The 15,852-nt window shown below is 33.2% G+C and overlaps 1 protein-coding gene across 1 annotated transcript in view; it reads left to right on the plus strand.

Moving 5' to 3' along the window:
* Positions 1 to 2,018: 2,018 nt before the first annotated feature.
* The window catches only part of LOC143182131 (glutathione S-transferase-like), a 67,217-nt gene continuing 53,383 nt past the window's right edge, over positions 2,019 to 15,852 (plus strand). Inside the window, exon 1 of the mRNA XM_076382920.1 lies at positions 2,019 to 2,060. The gene's annotated coding sequence lies outside the window, so the exon portion shown is untranslated. The remainder of the gene's footprint in view (positions 2,061 to 15,852) is intronic.

Below are 15,852 nucleotides of genomic sequence, written 5' to 3' on the forward strand. Positions count from 1 at the left end.
AACAGCTCGCAATTCCCTAGTAAAGTGATGTTACCCCTTGCCTTATAATTTTTCCTAGGTTGCGCTCATCAGGATTAATTTAAATAAGAGAAAAATAAGCATAATTATTAGTCATCTAAATTGAGCTATTCAGAATAATTTTAAATTAATTATAAGATTGATCTCACAAGAATTGTACGATTGTTCCATCGTCGTTCATTCTGACATTGTAACGTCTGTCAATAATTGGTAGATAACTCGAACGATGAGTGGGATTCGTTTTAAAAGACAAGTAGTTAACCACTTTGTGGCTGCACCTACATGCAGTAAATACAATTCTTTTCTTAGTGAAAGTTAATTTGTTTTATTTTAGAGACAATAGTAAAAAATAAAATGAAGAAATTCATTTCTATTTTATAGCTACTTATTTCCTGACAGAAAGACGAAAAAGAAAAGAGGTCGTAACAAATTACAATTTCGACATATATACACTAAATAGACAACATGTTAGAAATTAATCGTATTAAATATGGTGAGAGATGGTACAGTAATTATAAAAATAATCATCTTATTACTGTAATGTAATAATTAGTATACTTAATACATACGATAATAGCAGTATAAACAATTTAAAATTATTCTGAATATTGTTTAAACAGTTTCCAAAGTAATGTCTTAATATGACAGATTTGCTGATAAGTCTAGCTAGTTGAATCCAGTTTTGTGCCAAGCACTTATCTGAATGAAACTGATTATTTCAACTCATTGTGATTAATATTCCAGGAAAGAGAATCAGACACTTTGTCCTATTCAAACGTAAGATTATATTTCTTGTTTCAGGCATTCTAACTCAATTAATGAACTGTACGGTATAAAATTAATTAAATCTTTAATTATTCAACGAGTTTCATATAAATTCTTTGTGCCCTTTTCGTTACTATTAATGAAGTAATGAAATTTAAAAGATATTCAATGCTACATGACAGACTTACGAGATTACAATAAACCTTACTACAATAATTGAAAAACTAAATTTTAAAAATTGAATACAAAATATTTACATTTTACGCGATTGACTAAAAGTTAATAAATATAGTCGTGCACTGAATTTCAAAATTGAACCATTCACAAGTCCAAGTGATTAACTCCATTTTTTTACTTTTGAAAATTTTAGTACCACACACTTGATTAATAGGAATACCTTTCTAGGCAAACCACTCATTAAAACATTGCTAATTGTACAAAAATTTCTTATAAAACATTCTTTGTACCTATAAATGTACAGTACCTAGTATATTGATTAGTCTAATGACTTATCATAACAAATTAGCATAATAATTCAGTATAACTACTTCATATGCTTTTAAAATTAATAATACAAATGCAATGTTAATACTCAATTTTTTACACTCAAAATAGGTATAAATATTTTTGCTTTGTGGAGTTAATCGATTTGGCAACTCAGCGGCGCATATGTCCAACTGTTAATAACGTAATAGGAACAAAAAGCTTGAAAGATTTACTTTTGCCCTCTTTCATGATTTCAAGATTCACAACCTCCACCTTTTCTGATTTCTACATCCAGAAGATGATCAGTTATCACAGAGCATAATTGTACTTGGAATTTAATTCCACTATCAAGTACAATTACATTATGGTTCACGTTGATTGCAAAAGTTAACGCTCAGAATGTGCGCTAGTGATTAACTAACTTCCCGCAAAGAATAGTTGAAGTTAGTGTTATCAGAATAGTTAAGATAGTTAGTCAAGAATAACTTTTATACTTAATCTACTTGAAACTTAATATTTGCAACGTAACACCTTCATTCTGAGTCCTTTAATTATGTACTTTCTCGTCGATTGGGAAACTCCAATACCGCGTCATTCACCCTCTCCTTGTGACGCAAATTGCGCGCTATTGCGCACATTTCTATGAACGGTCGATAAAAAACAAACAGCAACGCAACGAAAAGGTTTGCATTCACGTTTCTGAAATGCGAGTTTCAGTGTCACTCTGGTCATTCAAAGAGAAAAGCTATGCAACCAACGCACACTGCGCTTTCATAATTCGTCGTTATCGAGTAAGTAGGTAACGTTCATGCTGGTTGTTATCAATTCATTCTTTAACTTTGTGACACTTTTGAGGAAAGTAAGAAGCAATGTACAATATCTATTGTTTTTTACGACTTCCCATCTTTTCTCCCTTTTTATCTGTCAAGTTGTGGGATTTCAGAGATTTTATAATTTCTCCTTTGGACCTTTCAAATGGATGCCATTCAGTCGGTTTACTTTCATTTTTAATTATTCGAATTTTTATCAGACTTTGTAGAAACTCCAATTTGAAATCAATTATTTTGAAGCATGTGTTTTATTGATTATGTGATTTTTATATTTTAATGGACTGTATTGAGGATTTTAGTAAGTTAAACTAGTTTCATTATACTTTAGATTGAAAGTATGCATTTTTCAATTGGTTTCTATAAAAGGTATTTCATATTTTACCAGCAATTTCAGTCTTCAATTCTGAATTTCACCTATCACTTGCTGCCATTTTAAACTTATCTCTATTTCTATGTAGATGCATGTACGTATTCTGTTTGAAAAAATTGCGTTGACCTAATTAAAAAATATTACATTGTGAATCTATGTAAATTAAATTGTCGAGAATATTTTATATCACTTTTTTATTCAAATAAATTACCTTTATTCAGTTATGCTTCACGGAAGCTTAATACTTTCCTCTAAAATAACCTACTTAAGCGACATAAAACATCTTTCAGGAAATCCCACGTTCTCTCTTACGATTCTTGGAAGTTTAAATGCACATTTCTTCCAAGAATATCAGATATTATTTTTAAATTTAACAGTAACAGCGCATAAACCTTTTTTTAATTTTATGCATCATATGTTTCAATAAATCAACATAAGTTTGATTTCTACAAACCAGTCACCTTTTTATTCCTTAATAGCACAGTTTTCCTCCTACAGGTTTGCATAATAATTATACAATTTCTCAGTAATGCCATTTACAATGAAGTCCTCCCATTTTTCCATATTTCTGATTCCCTTGGAGTTGATTTCTTTATTCAACACAGGCACTCTATGTAAATGTCACTTCCATAAATGTCAAGTTTTAATTAAGGTACTGTTTGTACTTTATAACTTCGACACCGTGGTTGACACCAATATAAAACATAAATTGAGACATGACTTTTACAGCCGTGCCAGATCGCAAAACGGACAGTATCTTTTGAAAAGATTTCCTTGAATGGATGAAGTGACCCTCAACAAGGTCACGTAACTCTGATCGCGTCACGAATTGCTTCTTACGAATCTACCTTTAAGTTCAAGTACACGAATCGACCAGCTGGATGAATCAACGCGATAAACGTTACCTAATCAACCCTCAATTTCATAGCTGGATGTTTGACTCGTTAAATAAGTAATGTAACCAGTGTTTCTTTTTTGCCTCTAAAAGTAATAACAGATTTTTAGAAAGAGAAATTTCGGTAATTGTGCATAACAAGGTACAACTATTGTGGAACTATTGCGACCTAGGAAAAGAGAGATCGAACACAGAGTTTGCTCTGTTTATAAAGTTCTTTATATCTCATAAATGAAGACAAATAGAACATGTGTTCATATGACTCTTTTCACTGCTTTTAGGCATACATCAGCTCCCGAAGTAGGTCCCACACGTTATGAAACACCCTGTACATGGACAGTGACAAGTTTCATCAAGGTTTTATATTATAAAAAAATTGCCGAAAATCGCTTTTGTTTTAATGTTTTGCTTGAGTCTGCCCCTCTAAACGAAATATTTTTACAGTTAGTGTCCTTTAGTATTCGAAACAGCAAGACGACATACAAAAGAGAATTTGTGGATGATAACACTTATAAATGTAAAATTGAAAAATAAATAAAATTTAAACAGATTGACACATGTTTGGGTATTCTTATTTTACAAGAGGAAAGGAATCTTCTAAGAATAGACTGCTTATTTTGTATTTTAAAAAAAAGCGTTTCTAAGCCAATTAATCGAGGCTCCAGTGTATTACAAAATAATCGATACTTTTTGTACAAATGTCTACTAGAATTTTTCAATAAATCTAATATTTGTTGAATTCTGTATCAATGTTTTTCCAGAACAACATCAATAATTATGGATACTCTTCCCGAGCTACAATAAAGAAGCAAAATTATCTCTGTTAATCTGTCCTTCCATTTAGCTTTGTGGTTAGAAAATTTAATGCTTTCGCTGAGAGGATTTTGTACCTCGAAAAAATTACCTCGCGCGGTGGTAGTTTGCCATGTTCCTTTTATACCATCGCTCCTTTCGTGGCGCGTGACTCCTCTTTGGGGAGACTTCGGTTACTTTGTTTCACGATCAACCAGGCGAGAAGAGTTTTAGGAAAAATTTACTCTTATATTTTTATTTGCGCTTTTATTGCAGGGAAACAGGCAATTTCTGGAGATTGGCTTTCCCGAATATTACCTGATATACGTAAGCATTCAGAGGTTTGAAAACGCTTTTCGATCTTAATGTGAAGGAAGCTTTCTCGCGCATGTGCAATTGCTTTATTTGTGTGCTATTGGAATGCTTTATTTACGAACGATTTAAGATGAAGATTAAAATGAAGATGCAATATATGAAAGTAGATGTTGATAGAAAGTACTTAAGTGGTGTAAGAGAAATGTTTGGAAAATGATTCGTTTGAAAATTTTAGTGACTGAGATAATTGGGAATTAATTATTCCATTTCAATACATGCCTTTCTAATTAAAAAAAATATTATTAAAATAGGCCAAACCTTCCCGATTAAAATAAAAAAAAATCAACTCAATACGACAAATAGTTCCTGAGATAAAAATTCCAAAGTACACCCTGGTTTCACGAAAATAGACAAAAATTGAAAACTTTGACCGCCTGTATTTTGTAAACAAATTTGATAACAGCAAAATGATGACTTAAACCCCCCCTAATTTCATGTGGACTACATCATATTCAATTTTGAACAAAATCCCTGATGTCGAGGTCAAAAAGTGATCGATTTGGCGTGGAATGACCCAGCTATGATTTTACATATATTGTATACACACATGTTATTGACTTTGTAGAAATAATTATAGTAGAACATATAACTAGATGTCAAAACAACCGAAAGCAAAAATCCACCTTAATAATAATGATAATAATATCAATAATTAGCATATGTATTTCTGTCTTTTTTGTTTTCTTCTTTCTTTTTCTCTGTCTTTCTTTTGATAGTTCCTCTGAATAGTAGCAAATATTTCTTTGAAACATTTCTTCTGTAACACGTATGTAGATATAGATTTAAATGTACAACATTGATGAATTTTAAATTAAATAGGTCACTGTGCATATTAAAATTATTATATGTTTGCAGAATTTAAGTTTTGTTTACTACACGTCAAAAATGTAGTCCTACTAATTGACAATAGTATATTTCCACCCTAATTATTAAGAGTAGCTATTTTTGGCTATCGATTATTTGCAGACAAACGAATGTGATTAGAAGACTCTTTCTTATCTTATCTGATCATTCTCTTAAGACACTGTTGATAAACTCTAGTGGAAAACTACTTTTCATATTATCAAGCAAATGTATGTTTGTAAACAACTTTAAAACAATTCAGCAGAAGAAACACATCAGGAAATGTATCACTTGATTGAAAGAAAACAGAGGGAAGCAGTCTTCTGGTTCCCTGAGGGGCTCGCTACAGTCTCCTCATCCTATAAAAAAACTGTCTCGTTTTGTCTAATAACTATTTCCAAGAAAATGATTTGTAACATCCTATACGAATCATTCTCTATAGCAACATTTACAATTTATCTTCTTGTGCTGTTCAAGTTGCTGTGAAGATATTATTATAAAATGAATGAAGGGTGGTGCTATGAAGTTTATAGACTTTCAAGAATATTCTTAAACTTTACAAAAAATTGTACAGGAATAGGTAGGAATATGAAATAGGGTAAAAATATTTTTAAATTAAGTATTAGGAAAATTATAGTACAATCCTATGACATCTGTTGTCATTTATTGCTGTTCGTTTAGTTTATGGACGTTTTTGATTGGAGTTGTAATAGGAACTTTCTTGCATGTACATACTGAAATGAAATTTATCTGCATTTATTTTCTGATTTCAAAGTTTTCAACTTCAGTACTGTCCTATGAACTTATGTCTTTTTGGGCCCCTATTTTTAAATGGAAAATTTTTGAATGCCTTTTCTTTTTTCTGAAAATGTAAATTTTATATTTTAGGTCTCAATTAAGGCCCTAATTCAAACTTCTTGAGAATATGACATACCGTCAAGGACCCAACTGCCGATCAGAATCCAATTCCTGATCAGTTTAGTATTTCAAAACATATGAAATTTATTTTGATAAAAATTTGTTCCAAAAAATTAGTAAATAACTGTTACCTATTTCGATATTTATAAGCGAAGTTTAATAGCTGGTAGTGAAACATAATTTACTTTAAGAACTAAGTTATGATTAATTATTATTATTTTCGCACATTTTTCAATAACAAAGTGAAGATAACACCTAGATTTATACGATTAACAACAAATTTTTTAGATTTGGTTCATTTTTCCACGAATACGTTAGGAAAACCATCGTTCTTAAGCGATCAGGAACTGGGTCCTTGAGGTTGGTTCTTTTGCCTTACAGCCATAGATATATCCACCACATTTCTCATTCCAGTTTCCAACAATGAACCAAACATTATTCGTCTCTGCGAAAAATTGATCAGACTACAAATCCGCCGTGGCGGTCCCACGTTGCCGCTGAACAAAAAGGAGACCATACACGAAAAAAGGCCCGAGCGAAGAAATCGTAGCCAAGACTATTCCAAGACACATCGATCCGCGTCGGCAATTAATTTCAAGGCCAGTCCACGAATCAGTGGACGAACAAAGGAGCCCGATTTTTCACGGTGACACTTTTTGCCAAACACAACTGGACGTGGCTAAGCAACAAGCTCGAGCATGCGTGTGAACCGACTTCCGGATCACTGACATAATTTCACCAGCTGATTGGCGCGGGATAAAGGAATCTGTTGGGAGGCTGAATTTTTCGAATGATTCGACGCTGTATGTACGTAATTTTTTTTTTCTGAATCGGTTACTGCTCAGAGATAGAGGGAAAGAGACATCGAACAGTTGGGCAATTAAAGAGCGCGGATAATTGGTGCGAGTTAGAAGCGAGATGATGGATCTTGGGGAACGACGGTTTTTGCCGATGTCCTTCTTCCTCGAGAATTACTCGGCGAATGGCGAACAATTTCTGCGCGATTCAAGAACGCGCCTCGCGGAAGCCGCGAGATTTCCTGCTGGGTAATTAAAAAATTGTTTTAATTGGAAGCCTGGATGGATCGAGAGTACGTGGTTGGTTTCAAACACGGATAAAAAACGATAATCTATTGGCAGAAATGTTTTAGAGAGATTAGTTGTCGATAATTGCTCGCGGTGCTATTGCATGGCTAAAATGTGAGGAATTGAAGCAGTCGAAGTGCCAACGCGTGTGACTCTCATGCGCAATGCAGGATTGAAGGATCTATCATGCGTTGGTGTTGAGAGAAATCGATTAAATACTTACATTTCTTTATTATACTATTTGTGAACCTTAAAAAAATGGCAGCAGTTTTTTACTACTTCAGGGAAATATAGCTCGAGATATGTCGAAAAATTGTTTCTTTTAAAGTCCACAATTTTTTTCAAAATTTTAGATAAAAATTTACAAAAATGTCGAAAATATAGGGATCAAAAGTGAGATAGATATAATATAGAGTTGTCTCATATTGATTGCTTGGAGTAAGTTATGTTTTTACTTTTGACACCATGGGAAACGAAATCTACTTCGAAAACTGGACAAAATACAACTTAAAGACATTGCTTCAGGTTCAAATGATATGTTCCATGTGTTGTGAATTGATGATTCATGAAAAGAATAAAAGTACTTTAAATGTATTTTCTTCAAAATCAGGATTTCAAGATCAAGGATGATACCTACGATCATTTATGAATTAATTTTGACCATTTTCAACTTCTGTGTACCTACTTATCCATTTTAAATATAACGTGTTTAAAAAATACGTCTCAATACATCAGAAGGTGAATCTACATACTAAAATGAGCAAAAAATGTCGTATGAACGTATGTCCTATATACCTTGCCACTCGAGTTATGGATGATTAAAGATAATGTTCCAAATGTCAACCGCAAACTCAACACACGCTATTACACGCCTTACAATTAGCATCAACGTTCGCAATGACTTGGAAAATATCAGGTGTTCTTCGAGTAGTCTCAAATCCATTTTACATCCTTCGTTGCAATTCGTGCACATTATTCACTTGCACTAAATACTCAATAAATTTTAAATGGCCCCCAAGGTAAAAATCTAATGGCGAGCACTTTCGAACATTTCTTTTAATCATCCACAACTCGAAAAGAAAGGTACGTAGGACATATGTTCATACAACATTTTTTACTTATTTTAGTCTATAGATTCAGCTCCTGAAACATCGAAATGTATTTTTGAAACATCCTGTATTTGTAATAGAAAAAGTAGTTCATGTTACCAGAAAATAATCCCCCACTAGCTTCTTCTAGATTTGTGAAGACAAAGATCGTGCTTTTATCGTTTCATTTTACTATCCCTAATAACGAATATTAATTGGTCAAAGTCCCGATCTTTAAGATTAAGAAATCGTCGCTTTTGAACTAAGCGCAAAGAGTTAGCAATTTCGAAACGTCTTCGTGCAACTTTCCTCAGGATACAGAAAGTTTCCCGCGATCGCCGTCGTTTTCCTCGGCTTCCGGTGCACGTAATACAATTTATTCCGCGGTGCTATGCGTTCTCAGCGGTATCCTTGGAGGTGTCAACTCAGTCACGCTCAGCTACCTTGATCGATATTACGCTGGCGAAAAAAATCGACTGTTCGTAGTATCGGCGATTCTCTGTAGGAACAGCGAAAAAATGATTGATCGTCATAAGTTCGCCACTGACTGAGTGATAAGGTCTTGATACCTGTTAAATATCTAGCAATTATAATATTGTAACCGCTGAGATCGTTTATGAGACTTCAATTCAACTTTTTCTAAACAATTGCCTCGTTTATCTCGTTTTTCTTCTTTTTTTCTATTTTTGTTCAATGTAAGAAAGTGAATTTTACAGTAGACTTTTTTACACGTATTTTTAAATCGTACAATATTCGATGCGAATATTTATTAACTTTGTAAATCGATCTTGTAATGATTTTAAATAATTAGTTTTAAAGTTTATTTAAGTAGAGAAGAAACATGATCTTATTATTATTGTGATAATTGACAAATATGATATGTTTTAATTATTAATAATAATTAGAAGAAGGTACGCAAAAGTACATAGAAAAATTTGTTTTCTATCTTCCTAATATTATTAATGAGAATTTTTAATTTCGATGATAAATTAGCCAAAAATTCCACTATATATAAAATATTAATTATTCATAAAACCTGAGCACGTAATAAACCCTGTGTAAAAACTATTCTTCTTGTATTTCTCTGCAACGTATGCTTTTCATTCACTTTGTGCTTTGTTCTATGATAAAGCAAAGTGAAATGAGATATTATATGGAAAAACATCATGTGCCACCATTGTTCATCAAGAAAACTCAATTTTAACAAAGATATTATGTAGCCCTTTCTAAAATCTGTAAACATATTTTTTTTACATTAATCTCTGTCAAGACAAAAGGGACGGAGTGATATTTGAGTCTACCTTAATAACTCGTATCTCATTATAAGCCTGTCAGTAAAATGATAATGTACAAGGTAGTGCAAACAATCGTGTCACATTGTAACTCCCTGCATATTGTTAGTGCAAATAGAAAAGAAAATGCAGAAGATGAATAGTTTAAAGTAAATACTGCACTTATGAAATCATAAATTTATAAGCGTAATTATGCACTTACTACAACTGTATTACTTTTTCTAAATGGATATGCATATTCTAGCATAGATCAAATCTTTGTGATATCCTACGTAAAACCGTATTGAGATAAAGTAGTAAAAAATAATTTAGTTGCGTAAATGCTTTTATAGCTCAATTATAGCTTTTTTTCAATTACTATTAACATAATGTAACTTTATCTATTTTTAAGATTGTATAAAGAATTTAGGTATAGAACCTGAATAGAAAGTAATTAAAGGGGATCGAATTGACCAAATGCTGTACATATCTGCTTGCACGCTGTTCATGAAGCACATTTCGTGTAATTACAGCTTTTACTATTAAAATTGTCACTGATTTTATATCTCTATTACGACGAGTTGCTAACGAATGATAAAATCATTCCAAACACATATCGGTTTTTACTACGAAAACAAACATCAACAAAGAAGCGAAATATTGATGGTTTAATGCTCAAACGTTGCATGTCCAGTTTGGTCCAGTTTGAGATTTTATATTAGGAAATCTTAAACTTGACCAATAATGGACATACAACGTTTGTGCATTAAGCCATCGATGTAATGTCTATATGCTGCTATAAAGTGTTTGAGCATCTTCTCCAATAAAGATCTCCACCTAAAATATCTCACAAACTAAAAACTTTTTACCACTCTACCCCAATACTTTTCCTCGTAAAAGTCTGAAAAAATTCAATCTATATAAAAGAAAGTACTTCTATTAGAAAAAAAAACAGTAATGCATCCGCTGAATGCACATGCATCATTGCATTTACAAAAAGTCATGGTTCTACATCACTCATTGAACCATTCATCTTCTATATTTAGACGTATCTTCTTAATGGCACTGAGAATAGTATTACGACTTGAAACTATCGCATGAACCACCCTGTACAAGAGGACACTGTAGTCGAAGGGGACACTGTAGTCGAAGAACTTCGAGAGGTCAAGCAAGCCTGGCTATCTACGATCCGTCACAAGGAAGAAAAAACAAGGCAGATTTGCTGGAACCTCTCGAAAGAACAGTGGAGTCAAGTAAAACGATCGTATCGTATCGCGGCGATACTCGCGGATCTTTACGCAATTTCGCGTGCCGCGCTATTCAAATGAATTCAAGTGCCTCATAAATAATTCATCAGGCCGGTTATCAAGGCTACGAATCTTGCATGGTCCCGCGGCGGTGATTCACGGTGCCTGGAGGATGCCACGGATGCAAGAACGCTACGTAAATAATAATAATAATAATCAATCGATGCTGGCTCGCTGAGGCACGTTCCGTCGTCGCCGAGTCCTGTTGCGTGTGGAAACGAGGCGTCGGAGACCGGAAGCACGCCGCCTCCGTCGTTGCCGGAAGCTCGAACGCGATTCACACTCCCCAGGGGGAAAACATTTTATCTGAAGCCCCCTCGGAGCGTAGACGAGCTACGAGATTATGGGAGGAAATCGTTTTTCTACGGGCCTCGATAGGTTTTGAATGCTGAAAAGTTGGAGATCGATTAAGGGAGATGAAGTAGTATTAGCGAGCTTTATGGGGGATTGTCGATGGGACGATAGAAGTTGCTTGAAAAACGAGGGGGCAATTCGATTGAATGAAAGTAGTAGAGGTGTCAAATTGACTGTGTAATTTTAACCTTCTTTTCTTTTGTATTGCTCTTGTTTTAATTTGTGGATGTTTATTGATGATCAGGAATGAGCGATAGCGAAATGCAGTCTTATTCAGAGAGTGATTTGTTTGGTTAGGGTTACATGGATTCTTTGATTTGTTGTTTTATGGAAACTGATGTTATATGAGTAATAATATATTTGATAATTGGATCATGATAGTATTTCTTATTTTATTTAGAAATTAAGTAGCAGGTAATAGCAAATAAAGTGACTGTATTTGCTGCAATAATGACATAGCTTGAACTCAAAAATCATGAGTTTGCCATCTAGCCAATACCTGGACGTTTAAGAGGTCAAATGTCCTAGTATATGGACAACCGAAAAACGTATATATGTCAATACTTGAATTGCGTACCAGTAACTGAACTATTTTATGATAACATTTTTTGTGTTTTTTTTATTAGCAGTACTGGTTTTATATAAGAATTTAAGCTTAAAATGGAATCAAATTACTCAGTGTCCAGGTATCAGGACATGGTCAGCTACTGGGGCATTTACCTTACTTGAGGAACATCCAACATTTTCAAGTCAGTGTGAAACTTGATGCTACTTGTAAAATATGTAATAGCGTGTGTTGAAGCACACAGTGAATATTTTGTACATTTTCTTTAATCATCCATAACTTGAGTATCAAAGTATATAGGACATATGTTCACATGACAGTTTTTACTTATTTTAGCGTGCAGATTCAGCTTCTGAAGTATTGACACGTGTTTCTGAAACACCCTGTATTGCGTACTATTTATATTCATATTTTTATTTTTCACTATTGATATTTTTCCTGTAATTTTCAGAGTCCTGATGAAATTCTAAAATTTCCTCATAGTACGCAATATGTTAATAACGACACCTCGGTAAATTCCCTAGCAAATCTCGTTTGCGTCAATCCAGCTCTACCATAGAAGTCCCAATGACTTTGCGCGAAACGATCGAATGATAATTCCGCCTGCACTGTCGCATTTTATAATCAAAGGAACGACGTTTAGCCCGTCCACCTTCGAGCAAAGGAAAGAAGTTGCCTCAAGCTCGTACAGTGTCATAGCAGGTTTTCCGGGACACACCTCCGCGAGTTTCTCGTTTATCCGGAATTATCGTAACGTGAGATTGATGTTATGCGACAATGTTTCACAAAAAATTGATTTGCAACGAGAACGAGTTTGGGAGAGTAATTACTATGTGGCAGGAAAACACGGAATTTTTAGCTACGCATAGTCTATTTTCAGAAACTAAACTATAAGATGAGATTTTATAGTAGAAGCTAATTAATAGCAATATTAATTACCATCGATCGTCACGCATGAAGATAAACAGGTGCCAAAAAAAGTGGATAATTTGGAAGGAAAGGTGGAAAACGTTCTATTCCATTGTGTTAATTTCGTTTAGTGAAATTAGCTGTTTCTGATTTTTAGAAGCATTTTACCAATTAGAATTTTTACAATTGCATTAACAATTACAATTGAGTTTTTCAGAAAGTTGTATTAACGAGGAAGGGGAATTTCATTGTAATTGGAAATTGCAAAGATGTACTTTTTAGGGCTGTTACCAATTTCGAATCTCCTTCACATTTAATTGATTGAATTTGCATAAAGATGACGCAAATTTGCGTCGTTCTTACATTCACTGAGGCAATATGTTTTCACATTTTTCTCGGGAATATGTACATCTCTATTTTCTTATTGTAAACCACAAGGACGCTTATACTTCACGTTTCTCAACTGCTGTTTTATCATAAAGAATATGGAACGATTCATTAAGTCCATCATTATATATTCATCAAATATAATATATTTAGCACGTAAGTTGCTTGATATGATTAGCTGAGAAAGTTGGGGATATAAAAAATGTCGTTACATAGGTAAAACACATTCTGATTGGTGGAACCTTTCTGCTTGAAGTTTCTTTCGCAGCAGAAGTTCGTTCTACTTCACAGTTAGCTGTAAACGGAATCTTTTCGCCAAGTTTTTTTGCTTTAGCAAAAAAATTGGATAACATTTCTTTGGAAGTTACAATTTTTCTATATTATGTTGATTTAAAATAATTGGAAAAGTGGGTACTTACATACCTATATCTAAAAATTTTTATCGACAGGATTAGACTGATACTGTGGTAATATTTTCCAATAAAGTCACAGTTTAATAATTTTTTCATAAAATATTATAATTCGTAATGTATCTTGTAAAGTACATACCTTGACTATACATAGGTATAGGTATCTACTCATTTTGCATCTAGAGTTGCACCACAAAATTTACCCTTTGAATCAATAATTTGTTTATAAGTGGACCATATTCGCTAATTCGTCTTTTTCAATTTAGGGAATTATAATTCAAATTCTGTTTAAATTTAATGTGTTGTCGGTTTAAGTATTGAACAAGAGTTCCAAATTGTTAATTTTAAACTAGTTATGGATTCAATTTATTGCAAATTTTATTTGTAAATATTCTCCATACTTCATTCGAATTTTCGTATCATAATATTACACATTTTATTTACTACAAATATTTTTGTTGGTAAGTGATAACCCACAATAATAATGAATTTTTACCTACTTATAGATATCTGTGATCATATAGCTAAACGACATAAGTCACATTTTCCAGAAGATTGAATTTATACTCGAATTAAAATCTATAAGACATCATTTGTGTGTTAAGCAAAGAGGATTCAACTAAAAAGACTACTCTCTTAAAGAACGAATATTAATAAAATTGTCCCTTTTTTTTTAGTTTCTTCTGTAGTATTAGGTGTTTGTTATGTCACATTTATTTTTCTGATTGTGCACTAATGAGAGATATTTGAATAAGGTAAATAAATAAAATATAAATCCACAACATAGGATTAAAATTCGAAGCACCAAAAATCAATATCTCGAAAATAAAAATGTATTGTTTCGCTTTACAACCACAGATATATCCTGTCCAGGCACTGACACTTTGCAATAGCCACCCACCGACACGTTGCTTATCGATTTTTTCGATTCTGCGTGTCCAAAGATCAAGGGAACCATTATACTGGCTGCTAAGGAACAAAGCCAGTTTCTCATTCGTAAACTACCGTCTCTTTTTTCTCTTTCGCGTGCTAGTTTCCAGCACGCGAGAGCACCGTCGAAAAATGGCAACCACGAGCCTGAAAGGACGATTTTAGGGGTTGAGATGTGAGAAATGAGGACGAGGAAGCAGGAATAGCCCAAGATTGGTCCGATGTTTGTTCGGTACACAAACGTTTCGTACGAAAGTGTTCATTCAGCTGCTTCCTTTTGCGTTTGTAACCAATAAAGTAACCCTTATACAGCCCCACTGTTCTCTACATTTACTATTCGTTTTTGGTATTCCACGCTTCTGGGCTTTAATTTCTTTTAGGATCAATTAAAGCTTCAAGAAGTTCCTCGATCACTTTGTGAAAAAGTACGTGTATCGCTTTCGAGATTCGTTTAAAAGCTTGCCATTAGTTTCTAACGATACAGGCTTTACCTTCTGAATGTGAATCTTTGGTAATTCTTATTAAACAATTTATTAACAATGTTACGATATGACTATTGAAGATTGAATATGTAAATAATAATTAGATACATAAAATTGTATACACATTTCTTGATATGAATGCATTAGTAAGGATTGTTCGTGAACTTAAATTAAATAACTCAAGTAAGAATTACGCTAATTGTAAAAAAATAAAAGTATAGAAATTTACTGAATTATTTAAATTTGGTAAGCAGTATGTACCTAACTAAGACTAAATTTAGTGTTCGTGAAAGGAAAGTAATCAAATTTGTTATTGATCCTATCCAATTCTGATGATGTGCTGATAATTAATGGATTTGATAATATCCTTGTGATAAGTCCTAACACTTGTTTTTGCTGATTGCAAAGGATTAAATAACCCGTCTAGTTTAGGCTTATTAATTTTTAATACTCAACGTAAATTTGTTAGCGAGAAACAGCTGTTACGAAGGCTCCTCTGGTCAACACCAATGAATACAAAGTATTACGAGGAGTACGTAAACAGGGGTGGTTAATGGGAATTTTCAGGTCGCTCCCTTCATAACTTTTCCTATCTTCCTAGTGCAGCTTTGTGCTTTTATCTAGAGCCTCATTTTCAAAGACACATGAGTTTGCTTCTGTCAACAACGATTCGTAATAATATAATTTAGTCTTAACGACTATTTTCAGTGAAAATTCTAGTTTTCATGTGCATACGAAGGGACAGACAAAAACTTTAGATTCATTACAAATG

This window comes from Calliopsis andreniformis, chromosome 8 (genome assembly GCF_051401765.1).
Source record: "Calliopsis andreniformis isolate RMS-2024a chromosome 8, iyCalAndr_principal, whole genome shotgun sequence".
NCBI classification, from domain to species: Eukaryota; Metazoa; Arthropoda; class Insecta; order Hymenoptera; family Andrenidae; genus Calliopsis; species Calliopsis andreniformis.